The sequence below is a fragment of the Orycteropus afer genome, unplaced genomic scaffold, assembly GCF_000298275.1.
Source record: "Orycteropus afer afer isolate SDZICR_OR568_19922 unplaced genomic scaffold, OryAfe1.0 scaffold00764, whole genome shotgun sequence".
Classification (NCBI taxonomy): Eukaryota; Metazoa; Chordata; class Mammalia; order Tubulidentata; family Orycteropodidae; genus Orycteropus; species Orycteropus afer.
The window spans coordinates 518,186-530,244 of record NW_006922351.1 but is presented as its reverse complement, the minus strand read 5'-3'; positions in this window follow the sequence as shown (position 1 = coordinate 530,244).

Genomic DNA, 12,059 nt, shown 5'->3' with positions numbered 1-12,059 from the left:
GGTTCAAACCCACCAGCCACTCCTCGGAAGGAAGGTTGGGCAATCCTACTTACATAGTGATACTGCCTTGGAAATCCAAGGAGAGGTCGCTATGAGTCGGGTTTGATTTGACGGCACATAACAACAACAACAACAAATAGTTGAATAGAAAATTAACTTTCTCTGTAAATTTTTACAAAAACAACGAATAAAAAACAAAAGAAAAGAAATCAAATGATGTATTGCATTGGGCAAATCTACTGCAAAAGACCTATTCAAAGTGTCAAGCAGCAAGGATGTATGTCAATTTGAGAACTAAGGTGAGCCTGACCCAAGCCATGATATGTTCAACAGTCTCACGTGCATGTAAAGGGTGGACAATGAATAGGAAAGAGCAAAGAAGAATTGAGGTCTTAGAATTATGAGGTGGGTGAAGAATACTGAAAACACCATGGACTTCCAGAAGAATAAACAAAACTGTCTTGGATGAAGTACAGCCAGAATCCTCCTAAGAAAGAAGGATGGTAAGATTTTTGTCTTATGTACTTTACACATGTAGTCAGGTGGGACCAGTCACTGGAGAAGGATATCATGCTTGATAAAGTAGAGAGGTAGAGAAAAAGAGGAGGCCCCTCAATGACATAGATTGACACAGTGGCTGCAATAATTGGCTCAGATGTTGTGATATGTCAATGATACTATGTCAATGATAGTGAGGATGGCACAGGACCAGACAGTGTTTTGTTCTGTTGTAGATGAGGTCATCATGAGTTTTAATTGACAGGAGAGCTTACAACAAGAACAACAACACTGGTATCACTGCCTCAGGCAGCTGTAATATTAAATAATTGCCATGGATTATTTTGATTAAATGCCTTAAGGACAAGACTATTTGTAGCTCATTATCTCTGAGTTTGGTCAAGTAAGTACAACACTGAAGATTGTGCTTTTTGGGTTTGTTTTTTTTTTTTTTTTAATCATTGGGTGCAAGCATGGACCAAGCTGCTCAAAAATTCACTTTTTTTTTTCATTTTTTAAAAAATGAAAAAATTAATGGGGTGATAAAGAAAGTACCAAATTCTAATTACATATCTACTATTTTAACTCTAACACTTTATTTTTCATTTTATTTTATTTCCCTTTCCTCAAGTTAATGTGTCTACCTCTACTTAGTGGTTTACCTTCCCTTCCTGACCGACTCCTGATGACCATCAAAGAATATTTCCATAGAGTTTTTAGTGTGCTGCCAGAAAGGTCAAGTAGTGAGAAGCCTCAGAGATACAGATTTTATGCAGCTTCTAATCTATTTTATCCCCTGAGTGGCGGCTAGGCTGCTGATTTTCACAGCTACCATATTTGGGATGTTATTGGTTTTTAAGGATACTGAAGTGGATCTATTGGCAGAGTTATGGGAATAGAGGAAGTTAAAATGACAAAAATCTCTCTTTTAAAATAGACTCATTCATATCCAGGGTATTGCCATCCCATGGTTAATTTTGACAGTTTTTGCTGGTGTTGTGTAATTTTACATAGGAGTGAATTTTCAATGATCATTACTTTATTATTCAAAAAATTGATAAAACTCAGTCTTAAAGCAATAATAAAAGTGTAACTGGAGACTGGCGGCTTTTGCTTGGTGCAGCTATAGACCTGGAATGTGTGAAAACAAAAGAACAAGCTTCATTTAGTTGGCCAAGTAAAGGAGCTCATCCAGACCTGCTTTGCTAAAATTGCTCACTGAAAAAAGGAGGCTAAATTTTATGCATAGGGGTTTTGGTGGGATTTTCTAGAAAGGAGTCTTGTTGCTGACTGATGCACCCAAAAAGGTGGTCTCAGGCTTGTCTTTATCATCAGCCCATGCCCTATTCGTTTTAGCATGTTTGGTTTTAGCAGAAAGCCCAAAACTTGGCAAGGGGAGAGGACAAGATGGTGGAATTCCCCCCACCCCTCCATGTTGGCAATAAGTCACCCAGAGTATCAAACTGACATCTTCTACAAACACTTTTGCAGTCAGGACCAGTTTCAGCAATATTACAGACTCAAGCCTCTCATTTCCTCTTTGTGATTCTGTGTTCCCTAGTAAGGAGAGACTCAAAAATCAGAAGTTAGCATCATCCATGATGGGTGATTACAAATGTGAAAATAGCACTCAAGTCAGCAAGACTAGACATACCTCCATATCACTAAGATAATTATTTCCTAAGACATAGAGACTCTAGTTATAGAAGTCAACAGAATGTTAGTGTGAGGAAGGGCACTTAAGCTGTTTCCAGCTGGAATATTTCCACTGCTACACTGCTTGTTTCAAAAGCAGCCACAAAATGGAAAGATTTTTCAAGGTTTGACTTCATGCTATACCCATAATCATGATAAAGTCTAGCATAAAAGCAGAATTTGGAAAATAGCCATTGAAAAAGGATCTTCTCAGTTTTTGCACAAAATCTAAAGTTGTATGCATCAAATAAAATGATACTCACACTTAAAAAAAAATAAACAATAAACTAATAAAGCACATGACTCAACATTTTTACAAAATATGATGAATAATCTTAGCAAATATAATTACCAAAAATAAAAATAAGAAAAATTTAAGAAATATGTAGTTTTGTATACCCCTTACAATTGAGTCAATCCCAACTGATAGAAATTCTATAGGTATAATTATTTTTATCAATTTTTTCCATGAATTAGATACATATTAAATGTTCTAAAGAATGCTATGAATTAAAAAACTAGCAATGATTTGGATTCTAATTCAGTCTAATTTTCATCATCTTCAGTCCTGCAACTAATGAGCTACTCATCAACCAGCTGTATTTCTTCCTTTAAAAATATTTTATACTGCTAAACTGCAAGATAGATATTTCTAACAATATTACAATTGAAAAAACTCATTTCAAGAACATATCTACTAGAAAATATATTCTTGAAGAACTTTATAGTTTCAAGTTTCACATTTAAGTCTTTGATCCATCTGGAGTTAGTTTTTGTCTATGGTGTGAGGTACAGATCTTTTTTCTGCAAATAAATATCCAGTTTTGCCAGCACCATGTGTTAAAGAGACAAACTCTTCCCCATTTGATGGATTTCAGCCCTTTGTCAAAGATCAGCTGTCTATAGGTCAATGGATCTATTTCTGGGTTCTCAATTCTATTCCATTATTCTATGTGTCTGTTGTTGTACCAATACCAGGCAGTTTTGACTACAGTGGCCGTATAGCAGGTTTTGAGATCCAGGAGCGTGGGACCTCCTACTTTGCTCTTCTTCTTCAATGGTGCTTTGCTTCTCCAAGGTCTTTTTCCTTTCCATATAAAGTTAGGGTAGTTTTTTTCCATCCAGGGTTGATGGAATCTGGATTGGGATTGCATTGAATGTTTAGGTTGGCTTTGGGTATAATTGACATTTTCACAATGTTCAATCTTCCTAGCCATGAGCATGGTCTTCCAGCTATGTAGATCTCTTATGGTTTCTTGAAGTAGTCTTTTTTAGTTTTCTTTGTACAGTTCTTTTGTGTTCCTGGTAAGATTTATTCCCAATGTTTTTATTTTTTTTTTTGGTGTGTGTGTGTGTGTGTGTGTGTGTTTTATAGCTATTGTAGATGGTATTAATTTCCTTATTTCCCTTTCAGCAATCTCTTTGCTGGTGTAGAAGAATCCAACTGATTTTTGGATGTTCATCTTATATCCTACCACCAAGCTAAATCTCTCAGTTAGCTCCAGTAGATTTTTGACTGAGTCTCTTGGGTTTTCTAGGTATAGGATCTTATTACCAGCAAATAGAAATAGTTTGACTTCTTCCTTACCAATCTGGATGCTTTGATTCCCCTTTCTTGCCTTATTGCCCTGGCTAGGATTTCCAATAGAGTGTTGAATAGAAGTGGTGGTGGAAGATGTTCTGGTTACCTGGTGCCACTCTGAAAGGAAAATAGCACAAATGGGATGCTTGAACAAATAGGAGTTCCTTCTCTTACATTTTGGAAACATTAAGACCAAGTTAAAAGTGCCAGGCTGTACAGGCTAGATAAAATTCCCTCACCTTTGGGCTTCATCTCTGTCTCTTGCTCCTGGTCCAGTGAAGCTAGAAGCTTTTCTTCACTCAGGCAGAGCTGCTGAGGCTGACCACCCCAAGGTTGACAAATAAAATGGCACAGCCCTGGTGTTACCAAACTACATGGCAGGACATTAATTCAAGTCCATTGGAAGTCCCAAGGTTGGCAAAGCATGGCAGGCTGCTGCACAATGACACAGTTATATGCAAGGTTAAAGCATGTCATATGCTAGATACCATTCCCAAAGCTGCTGCTTATATATGGGAAGCAGACCACCTCCCTAAAGCAACTAATCAGCTGCTTATGGTAGATCTTACCATGGAATTGATTGTCAGTCTCATCATGGTGAATAACTACCACCAGCTGTCCAGCCACTCAACTAGGCCCAACTAAGTTGACATACAACTTTAACTACCACAGAGGGCATCCTTTTCCTGTTCCTGTTCTCATGGGGAATAGTTTCAATTTCTCTCCATTGAGAATAATGTTGACTGTTGGTTTTGTATATATGCTCTTTATTATGTTGAGGAATGTCCCTTCTATTTCCATTTTGCTGAGAGTTTTGGTCAGGAGTGGGTGTTGGATTTTATCAAATGCCCATTGTGCATCAATTGACATGATCAGGTGGTTCTTTTCCTTTGTTTTATTTATGTGATGGATGATGTTGATATATTTTTTTTAATGTAGAACCATCCTTCATACCTGATATGAACTCCAGTTGGTCATAATGCATTATTTTTTTGATAATGTTGTTGGAGTCTATTGGCTAGAATTTTGTTGAAGATTTTTACATCCATATTCATGAGGGATATTGGTCTGTAGTTTTCCTTTTTAGTGATGTCTTTTCCTGGTTTGGGTCTCAAGGTTATGCTTGTTTCATAAAATGAACTTGGGAGGATTCCATCCTTTTCTATGTTCTGGAATAATCTGAGTAGGATTGATGTCAGTTCTTCTCTGAACATTTGATAGAATTCTCCAGTGAAACCGTCTGAGCCAGGACTTTTTTTGTTAGAAACATTTTTATGACCTGTCTAATTTCTTCTTTTGTTAAGGGTCTCTTCAACTTTTCCACCTCAGTCTGTGTTAGTTCTGGTAAGTAGTGTGTTTCTAGATGTCTGTCCATTTCTTCCAGATTTTCAAGTATGTTGGAGTACAATTCTTCATAGTATCCCCATATTATCTTTTTTATCTCAGTTGTTTCTGTTCTGATGTCACCCAATTGGTTTCTTATTCATGTTATTTGTTTTCTCTCCCTCTTTTCCTTTCTTAAATTGGCCAGTACTTTGTCAGTTTTATTAAACTTTTCAAAGAACCAACTTCTAGTCTTTCAGATTTTTTCTATTGTCTTTCTATTTTCTGTTTCATTGATTTCTGCTCAAATCTTGATTATTTCCTTTCTTCTGGTGACTGTGGGCTGTCCTTGCTGTTCTTTCTTTATTTCTGGATATGTTGGTTTAAGGTGTTGATTTTGGCTCTTCTTTGTTGTTGTGTGCATTTATTGCTATAAACTGGGCTCTCATCACTGCTTTTGCTGTGTTCTGAAAATTTTGGTATGCTGTGCTTTCATTCTCGTTTGACTCAAGGAAATTTTTTATTTCATTTTTATTTCTTCTATTACCCAGTCATTCTTAAGGAGGGTGCAGTTCGATTTCCATGTGTTTGCTCTTTTTTCCATTGGTCTTTCTATTATTGATTTCTAATTTGATAACATTGTGATCTGAGAAGATGTTTTGCAGTATTTCAATGTTTTTAAATTTATTAAGGTTTGCTTCATGGCCTAACATAAGGTCTATCATGGAGAATGTTCCATGTGCACTGGAAAAGAATGTATATTGTGCTGTTGTTGGGTGAAGTGCTCTGTAGATGTCTATAAGGTCAAGTTGGTGGATTGTATTGTTTAATTCTTCTGTGTCTGTTGAGTTTCTTTCCAGTTGTTCTATCTTTCATTGAAAGTGTTGTATTAATGTCTCCTCCTATGACTATGGAGTCATTTATTACCTTTTCAATTCTGTTAAAGTTTGATTTATGTATTTTTGGGGCTCTTTCATTGGGACCCTAGATTTTTTTAATGGTTATATCTTCTTTTTCAGTTGATCCTTTAATCATTATCTAATGTCCTTCCTTGTCTCATATGGTGGTTTTTGTCTTAATGTCAATTTCATCAGAAATTAATATTGCTGCTCCTGCTCTTTTTTGGTTGTCATTGACTTGGTATATATTCGCTAACTTTTGATTTTTAGGCTATATTTGTATTTATCTTTAAGGTGTGTCTCTTGTAGACAGAATATTGATGGGTTATATAGTCTTATCCATTCTGCAACTCTCTTTCTCTTGAATGCTGCATTGAATCCATTAACATTCAGTGTAATTATTGACAACTATGAATTTGTTGCTGCCATTTTGTTAAGTCTTTTTTTCGTGGTCTTCCTGGTTTCTTTGTTCCATATAATTTTTAGTGCTGACTTAATGTTTTTTTGAATCATGTTATCATTTTCTTTGTTGCTGTTATTTCAGTATTTGCTAAATATTTGTGCTTGTCCTTTTTATTGTAATGTGAAATTTTATAATTTTTTCTGTGAGGTTACCCTGTTATTTATAATTTTCTTCCCAAGTTTAGAACAGTTCATTCTATCTGGCAACACTATTGACTTCCTAACCATTTAGAAATTCTGTAACTTCACTGTTTTTCCCTCTTTTTTGTTTGTAGTTGTCCACATTTTCCAAATGATGTCTCTGGTTCCCTGTTTACAATCTTGTAAGCTTATTTTACTCTGTATGCTTCCAAAACTGGGTTGGTTTCTGGGTTATGTCATCACGTGTATTAATGGTCGGTTGTTGTTTGCTATTATTTGTTCTTTGTCAAAAGGACTCCTTTTAGCATCTTTTGCAAGATTGGTCTGGTTTTTAACAAATTCCCTTAATTCCTGGTTATCTGAAAATCTAATATCACCATCATATTTGAGGGACAATTTTGCTGGGGATTTCATTCTTGTTGGAAATTTTTCCTTTCAAGGTTTTATATATACTATCCCATTGTCTTCTTGCTTGCATGGTTTCTGCCAAGAAATCAGACCTTATTCTTATTGATTGCACTTTGTAGGTAACTTTTCATTTTTTCTGTGCTGTTTTCAGGATTCTATCTTTATCTTTGGTTTTGATGAGTTTGATAATAATGTGTCTTGGTGATTTTCTTTTAGGATCTATCCTGTTTGGGGTTCATTGAAATTCTTGAATGGCTATATTCCCATCTTTCACCATTTCAGGGAAATTCCCTTCCAACAAATCTTGGAAAATTTTCTCAGTGGTTTTATTTTTCTCTTCCTGTTCTGGAATTCTGATTGTAGGTTATTCTTTTTGATGGTATCCCACATGAATCTTAGGTTTTCTTCATTTTTTTTTTTTTATCTTTTTTATGATTGATTCCTTTCCAGAGACGAATTCAGGTATTCACCTTTAATCTCATTAATTCTATCTTCCATTGACTTAATTCTACTCCTTTGCTTCTTCAAGGTGTTACGTATTTCTGAAAATTTAGTATTAATCTCCTGGATTTCTATCTGTAGATTTTGTATCATTTCTAATTTTTTATTTATTTTGTCATTTTGTTCTTTTACTTTCTTCTGAAATTTTTCTAGAGTTTTTTTCTTGTTTTCCTTAATTCCATCAATGTTTTCTTGATCTGTCTCTCAGTCTGTTGACAGTACCTAAATACAATTTTTTTGAATTCCTTATCAGGGAGTTCCATTGCTGCTTCTTCCTCATGAATGTGTTCTGTGTCTCTATCCTCCTCCCTTTTTTCTACTATTTTATCTTGCTTCTTTGTGTTTACTTTGATGGTCTGTTTTCTCCAAGACATTGTGACATTGTTGGATTTATATTTAAATATTATTTTAAATATTTAAGACTATTTAAAAGGTGATGGTATGTTGCAGTGTTTCACTCAAGACTTTTGTTTTCTGTTTTTGGCTGTATCTGAGTAAGCAGGTCATTGTGTTCCTCTATTCACTAGTTGGCAGCTCTTATGCACTCACCACCTGTCTCCTGGTGCATGTGATAGAGAATTAGAGTGGCTTCACAGGTCGTTGTTAACTGTTTGTGAAGAGCAGTTAAGGGTGAGTCAGGCTCTTATTAGTGCTGGTGTATCATTGGCCATTTCATGCAGAAGAAAGTAGTGGCTCTCAGAAAGTGGAGCTGCAAGAGGTGTGGGTGTGGTCATGTTGTATGGGCACGGTTGTTGTATACCACTCAGTTAGACAAAAACAACAATGGAGAAATTATCAAAAAAGTAAAAGCAAGTGGACAAAAAACACACACCACATAAACACTAAAAAGAGAAAAGAAGAAAGAGGAAAAAAAAGAGTAAAGGCAATAAATGAGAGTAAATATTTAAAGAAATACTTTTAAAAGCCAAAAAAAAATATGAACATAGAAAGGGTGGGGGGGGGCCTGCAATATCTTGGAAGGGGAGAGTAAGAGAAAAGTGGTAAAGTAGGAGAATAATGAATTTAAAGAAATGGGAAAAATGCACAAAGAAAAACAAGGCATGAGAGAACTACAAGAAAGAAAAAATGGGAATCAGGAAAAGGGAAGAAAGAAAAAACTGAAAACTAGAAGCTGGGAAGGGAAGTAGATAGAATAGGAATAAAAAGAATGAAACGTGGAAAAATAAAATAAAACAGACAAAACCAAACAAACTAAAGAGAAAAAAAAAGGGGGGGGAAGAAAAAAAATCTAGGAGGGGCTGGGCAGGGCAGGCAGTTTTGATCAGAACACACTGACTGGTATGGAATTCCTGCCAGTCCAGAAAGTGGGAAGGAGTGAGGGATGGCCACACTTCCATATACCAAAAGGGTATGGGGTATAAGGGTAACAAGGAGAATTCCACACCTTTCCAGTCCTCAGTGTCTGGAATGTGCTTTCATGCCTGGCAAGTGGAGCCTTTTCTTAAGTCCCTGGAATCTGAGAGAACACTTTAAATATTCACAATTGTTGAACCACTTGTAAACATTCAAAATGGCTGTGCCCTCTAGAGAGCCAAAAGTTCACAACTCAGCCTGTTTCCTTCTTTGCTACTTCCCCTTTTATTCACCAGTCACCAGTTCAGTCTTCTGTGTAGCCCCTGGCTAGCAGGGTTGATTTTTAGGATAATTCTTAGGCTTTAACAGCAATTGACAATATCCAAGCTGTCCATGCTATCAGGATTGCTAACAGTCCGCAGCTCTGTATGTCTCTTTTCAGTATTTTCATGCACATTTTTCTACTAGTTGCAGTTTAGTCCACTTCTATATCCTTGCTTGCAAGGCTCAGAGCTCCAGAATTATGTTCTGTACCTGTGTTAATTGGTTCTTCTTTTCTTTGTAGAAGAGGGTTGGTGTAGTTTGTCTGCCTAGTCTACCATCTTACCAGAACTGAGAAAATATGTTCTTTAAAAATAAAAACAAAGCACCTTTTTTTTTTTCAATTTCAACATGCTGATTCTGAGATCATTTAATCATTTGTAGTTTTCAGGGAGATTTTGTGATCTCATCTATTATTACACCAAATGAAGCTTGTCTTCATGTCTATTAATATCTTATATATTAATTATTACACATAATGAATTTTGTCTTTAAAAAAATCCTTATATACAGAGATTTTTTTTTTTAATTTTCATAATGCACATTGTTATTATGTAATCATGTAACTGGCCCATATTTCTTGACTGCTAACTGTTTGTGAAGAGCAGTTAAGGGTGAGTCAGGCTCTTATTGGTGGTGGTGTATCATTGGCCTTTTGGAACAGAAGAAAGTAGTGGCTCTCACTCAGTAAGGGGAGCTGCAGAAGGTGTGGATATGGTTGTGTTGTATGAGCATGGTTGCTGTCTACCACTCAGTTAAACAAAAACAACAATCAAAAAAGTAAAAGCCACAATATTTAGTTTAAGTGCTTTGATTGTAATGACTGTATTAACAAAAGTTTTTTTTTTTTTTTTTTTTTCCTTTCCAGATTTCCTAAATTTTCATTAATATTCCTTGTAGGGCACTTTATTTTTACCAACATTTACAGTCTGAAATTGACCAAACATGCAATCAAGATGCATTGATAAGTACTGGTGAATGGAATGTAAAATTGGAAACAGAGACAAAGGATTAATAACTGGAAAATACTGTCTTGGTGATAGAAATGACACCAAAGATCACATAAAAGAATTTTACAATAAAAACAACTTATCCATTACAAAAACCTTTTTCAACAAAATAAATGAAGTTTATAAATGTAGACCCATCACTCATCTGTCAGTTTGTCATACTGTGGTGGCTGTGTGTGGCTGTAAGGCTGGGGATTATGCCATCGGTATTTCAAAAACCAGCAGGGTGACACTTGGTGTACAGATTTCAGCAGAGTTTCCAGACTAAGGCGGACTCAGAAGGGGAAGGGGCCATCCACTTCTCCAAGATTTGCCCAAGGAAAACCTTACGAGTAACAGTGAAACACTGTCTGATATAGTACTGGAAAACGTCATGAATAGCCCTGAAACACTGTCAGATATTATGACAGAAGATGAGTCCCTCAGGTCAGAAGACACTCAAAATACAACTGGTGAAGAGCAGCCTCCTCTGGGTAGAACCAACCTTAATGATGTGGATCTAGTAAAGCTTTCATGACCTCCATTGGCTGATGTGACATGACTCAAACTGAAAAGAAAGAGCTGCAAATGTCCTTTAATAATCAGAGAATGGAATGCATGAAGTATGAATCTAGGAAAATTGGAAGTGGTCAAGAATGAAATATTATGCATGAAGATCGATATCCTAATCATCAGTGACCTGAACTGGACTGCTTTGGGCCATTTTGAATCAGAAAACCAGATGATCTACTATGCTGGGAATGATAATTGAAGAGGAACAAATGGCATGGCATTCATCTTCATAAAGAATGTTTCAAGATCTATTCTGAAGTACAATGCTGTCAGTGACAGGATGAAATCCATATGCCTACAAGGAAGACACAGTTAACACTAATATTAATTAAATTCATACATCAACCACTAAAGCCAAGGATAAAGAAATTGAATATTTTTACCAACTTTTGCAGTCTGAAACTGACCAAACATGCAATCAAGATATGTTAATTATCACTGGTGATTGGAATGCAAAAGTTGGAAACAAAGAAGAGTCACTGGTAGTTGCAAAATACTGCCTTGGTGAAGAAATAATGCAGGAAATTGCATGATAAAACTGTGTAAGACCAATGACTTTTTCGTTGGAAATACCTTTTTTCAACATACATGATGGCTACACACATGGAGTTCACCAGATGGAGTACACAGCAATCAGGTCAACTGCATCTGTGGAAAGAGGAGATAGACAAACTCAATATCTTCAGACAAAAAAGGCCAGGAGCTACTTATGGAATAGACCATCAAATGCTCATATGCCAGTTTAAGTTGAATCTGAGGACAATTAAAACAAGTCCATGAGAGCTGAACTATGACCTTAATTATATCCCTCCTGAATTTTGAGACCATCTAAAGAATTGATTTTTTGCATTGAACACCATTGACTGAAAACCTGAGGAACTGTGTGGTGTCATCAAGAATATCATCCATGAAGAAAGCAAAAGGTCATTAAAAAGACAGGAAAGGAAGAAAAGACCAAAGTGGATGTTAGAAGAAAGTCTGAAACTTGCCCTTGAATGGAAAGCAGCTAAAGCAAAGGGTAGAAAGGACAAGATGAAAGAGTTGAACAGAAGATTTCAAAGAGCAGCTTGAGAAGACAAAGTCAATTACTATAATGAAATTTGTAAAGATCTGGAGTTAGAAAACTGAAAGGGAAGAACACTCTCAGCATTTCTCAAACTGAAATAAATAAGGAAAAAATTCAAGCCTTGAGTTGCAGCATGGAAAGATTCTATGGGCAAAATATTGAATGATCCAGGAAAAATCAAAAGAAGATGGAAGGAATACACAGTGAAATGGATGTTCATCCATTTCAGGAGGTGGCATATGATCAAGAACCAATGGCACTGAAGGAAGAAGTGAAAGCTGCACTGA